This window comes from Pipistrellus kuhlii, unplaced genomic scaffold (genome assembly GCF_014108245.1).
Source record: "Pipistrellus kuhlii isolate mPipKuh1 unplaced genomic scaffold, mPipKuh1.p scaffold_m20_p_18, whole genome shotgun sequence".
Lineage (NCBI taxonomy): Eukaryota > Metazoa > Chordata > Mammalia > Chiroptera > Vespertilionidae > Pipistrellus > Pipistrellus kuhlii.
This window is the reverse complement of record NW_023425493.1, coordinates 23933921-23938306: the sequence shown is the minus strand read 5'-3', so window position 1 is coordinate 23938306 and position 4386 is coordinate 23933921. Positions and strand designations below refer to the sequence as shown.

The window sequence follows — 4386 nt, the reverse complement described above, 5'->3', positions numbered from 1 at the left end:
TATATTTCATTGATTTTTTACAGAGAGGAAGGGAGAGGAACAGAGAGTCAGAAGCACTGATGGGAGAGAAACATCATTCAGCCGCCTCTTGCACACCCCCTACCTGGGGATGTGCCCGCAACCAAGGTACATGCCCTTGACCAGAATCGAACTTGGGACCCTTCAGTCTGAAGGCCGACGCTCTATCCACTAAGCCAAACCGGTTAGGGCTTTTCTTTCTTTTCTTTTTTTTTGAAATTTATTTTTTATTAATTTCAGAGAGGAAAGAAGAGGGAGAGACAGAAACATCAATGATGAGAGATCAGTCATTGATCGGCTGCCTCCTGTATGCCCCCTCCTGGGGATCAAGCCTGAACCCAAGGCATGTGCCCTTGACCGAGTCGAAGCCAGGACCCTTCAGTCTGCAGGCCAGTGCTTCACTCACTGAGCCAAACCGGCTCGGGCAACGTAGTGCTTTTCGGATTGCCCTGACATTGGCTCTCTGGCACTTCAAGGTGTTTGAGGGGGTTACACCAATAACCATGAGGATGAAACTGCCTTATTGGGGGTCACACGGGCTTGTATCAGTTCTATCAACCGAGTTCTCCGTAGAAGTTTCGAAAACAGAGCTTTAATGCTAACAATCGTTGCGCCCTGGGCCACTCCTGACACCCGCAGGTGCGTCTGTGAGGAAGAGTCAGGAGAGTGGGCCCAGGGCAGAGACTGCGCACCCCTGGGCGCTCCTCAGGGAGGCTGATTCCCTGAACCCAGACCCTGGGCCAGAAGAAGGGGCATGGCCGAAGGTGGACATGTCCTCTTGACCCCACAAACTCCACACCTGGGCTGGGGGCCGTCCTGCTTGCAAATTGCAGTTGCAGTGTTTGTTGAGTCCCTGCCTCGCTGGCCTCTGAGCTGGGCCCTGGGCTGAGCTCTGGAAGGCAGTGGGAGAACTGGATCTTGCCCAGGATCCTGCTGTGTTCACTCTCCTCTGGGCCCAGTCTGTTTACCTCTGTGGGGCTCTTCTTGTCTGTTTCTCAGACGGGTTCTGTCTCTTCCCTCAGACCGGGGGCTTTGGGAAGCCAGGAGCTGTTGGCTCCCAGAGGAAACCGTATCTTCTCCATCAGACTAGGGATTACCTGGTTGCAGACTAGGGGTCAGCGTGGGAATCCCTCCTTCCTTAGTCTGTAGACGCCCTAAGAGGGGCTGAGTCTCCTTTCCTAGTTCCTCTTCCTCTGTCCAAGCCCTGGGGCGGGGAGGTGGGGGTGTCAGGGGTGAGCACGGAGGAGATTTGGCCAAGGCTCCCTGAAGATAGCAAGGAAGTGGGTGACAGTATGAAGAACACACAGGCAGCAAGGACACACACACACACACACACACACACACACACACGGCCGCAGAGAGGGCAGGGAGAAACTGGCATTACACGTAGCAAGAGGGTGCAGGCAAGGCTGTGCAGCCTTATGAAGAGACATCCAAAAGCCTGGCTTCGGAGTGGGGTGGGCAGTGGGAGTCGAGGGGGGGGGGTCACAGTGGGAAAAGGCAGATGGCAGCTGTTGCCCACTAATTCTACGTCCCCAGCTCTTTTCGGGACCTTTGAGGACACGAGATGGGCAGACATGTCTACCGTCTGGAGCCAGGAAGGATTTCTTGCAGAAGAGAACTCGGGGACTCCAGGGGGATGCTGGTCTCCCTCCCCGCATCTAACCCTGATACCCCCCCCCACACACACACACACATGAACTTGGGGCAGGCCAACCAAACTTTTGTGTCTATATTCAGTATCAAGGAGCCCTGGGTCAGGCTGATAGGAAGGAATAAGAGGGAGAGGGAAGGGGCCAGGAGAATGCAGAGCTCAAATGAGACCTGAGATAAAACAATTACCTGATCAATATGGGTGAAATTGAGTAATCTAACAAATCAATACCCTGGGCTCCTGCTAAGGCTGAGAGGTGCTACATGCTCTCAGTCCTGATCTCTGGACTCCTCCTCCTGAAACCTCCCCTTCCCCCACTTTAGTCCCTTTCCCACCCCCCCACCTTCCCCACCCCCCAACCCCCCACTCCCACGTCCAGGAATTCACTCTAGGTTGCCTTCCATCCAGCCTTGAACTCTGTTCCCCCCAAGGCTGCCCAAGACTTCCTCTTCAGCTTCTCCCTTCCCAAACTGATCCCCTTCTCTCAGCAGCCCTCTAGGTCGATGCCTCCACATCTTTCTCCATCTCCTTCCATTCCTGCCCCCCTTCTCACTCATTGGGGTCCACAGCCCAAGCCAGCTGGGTAACCAGCTGCCCACATCTGTGTCCTGGGAACAGGTGTGGGGAGGTGGTTCCACCTATCCCCCTATTTCCATGGTCGGCAAACTGCAGCTCGCGAGCCTCATGAGGCTCTTTGGCCCCTTGAATGTGGCTCTTCTACAAAATACCACAGCCTGGGCGAGTCTATTTTGAAGAAGTGGCATTAGAAGAAGTTGAAGTTTAAAAAATTTGGCTCTTAAAAAGAAATTTCCACCATTGTACTGTTGATACTTGGCTCTGCTGACCAGTAAGTTTGCCGACCACTGCCCTATCTGATAGTCACCTGCTAAGGACAAGAGCTAGGTTTTCAGGGACCAAGTCTTCCCACACTCCTTAGATATTAGGTTGCAGGCTGAGCTGGACTCTGGGGCAAGGAGCTGGAGGAGGACCCTGCCGTTCCAAAGGGGACCCAGTGGGTGCTGACAGTAGTGGAGGCTGGTAGGCCACCTGGGTCTGCCTAGAAGAGGGTCTTGGGGTTTGGTTATTTAATAGAAGGGGTGAGGGGGAGAGTGAGAACAGAGAACATTCCCGGTGTGTGGGAACATGAGTTCCTACCTTCCCAAGTCAGTGTTAAAGGTTCTCTGGCAACCAGGGAAGTGACAGCTCCCTGGGAGATGAAGAGAAAGGCCATGGCATTGTGGGAAGACCACCGGAGCCTCAGTCAGAGCCATCTTCCATGGCTGCTGGGCTGGAGGATCCTGGCAGGTAGGGAGTGTCTTCATTTGGCTGTGACAGCCCAGGACAGAGCCTGGCACCCAGTAGGCACCCGGAAAATGTTAGTCGAATAAATGAATGACTGTTGCCACTTTGCCACAGTCCACCTTGTACCTCCGTTCATTATGTTGGCTTGTTTCCCCGCCTACAATGTTAGTCACTAGAGAGCAGAACCTGCTGTGTCTATCAGCACATGGCCTGCCCGGTTTGTTTCACAAATGAATGAATGAATGAAGATCTGCATAGGTGCCTCTCCCTTTCTGGCCTGGCGTCCCATCCAGAGAGGAGCTCACACCGGCAATGATTCCACAACTTCCCTTAGAGATACCAGACGCCTCTTTAAGGCAACCCAATCCCCTGCCCCTTTCCTTCTGCCCTCTATGTGTCACCTCTGAGAGGCAGGGAGGTGTTTGAGAAAAAAACACGGACTTTGGAGTCGGAAACTCTGGGTGAGCCTGATCAGTTACTCACTAGCTATTGTTGACTGAGGGCAGTTCACTTATAGCTTCATTGACCTTTGTTTTCTTCATCTGCGAAATGGGGATGACAGTGATACATTAGGCAGAGGGCTATGTTGTGGATCAAATAAGTTAACTCAGACGAAGGGAACATAATGTTCCAGTGTTCGTTGTTATTTTCAATATAAGGGGTAGGAGGGGTTGCTCAGCAGAAGAACATTTTAACAAAAGCAGATAAAGATTTTTTCCAGCTGGGCCAGGAGTGGGAGCATGAAAATGAACTTTCTTTTTTTAGGTTGTTTTTTTAAAATATACTTTATTGATTTTTTGCAGAGAGGAAGAGAGAGGGATAGAGAGTTAGAAACATCGATGAGAGAGAATCATTGATTAGCTTCCTCTTGCATACCCCCCACTGGGGATGTGCCTGCAACCAAGGTACATGCCCTTGACGGGAATTGAACCTGGGACCTTTCAGTCCCAAGGCAGACGCCCTATCTACTGAGCCAGTCTGGTTTCCGCTTAACTTTCTTTACTTGTGACATTCCGCAGATAGCCTGAATCCACACTCCTCAGTTTCCCTTCCCCTTTTCTTTCAGTGAAGTTCTAATACCCAGAGGGCAAAGTCATGCAAAGAAGACACAGCCCCAGACACCACATTGTGGCTGGTTCCCCTCCTTCTCATCTATTTATGTTACTCTTTGAGGAATGGAGGGGGTGGGTTGGGGGGGGGGGTTAGTAGACCAGAGAAAGTCTTAATGACACATTGGAACAAAGGGCCCTGCCCTGGGAGCCAGTATGGTGGTTTCAAGGCCGACCTCTGCCTCCTGGAGAGAATGGTCTTTCCATTCTCCTCCCTTCTTCCTGCTCCTCCCTGGTGTGGTCCCTGCAGGACTCCAGGTGAGAGGTTCTTTGCTGGACCTTAGCTCTAGCACCAAGGTTGTA

General features: G+C 52.2%; 1 long non-coding RNA gene across 1 annotated transcript; it reads right to left on the bottom strand.

Moving 5' to 3' along the window:
• Positions 1 to 319: 319 nt before the first annotated feature.
• Positions 320 to 3725, bottom strand: LOC118721718. Its single transcript, XR_004988800.2, has 3 exons — positions 2534 to 3725; positions 2033 to 2310; positions 320 to 1975 (listed from the first exon to the last, which is right to left on the bottom strand). It is a non-coding gene; the product is annotated as an uncharacterized LOC118721718 (long non-coding RNA).
• Between the last annotated feature and the right edge of the window lie 661 nt (positions 3726 to 4386).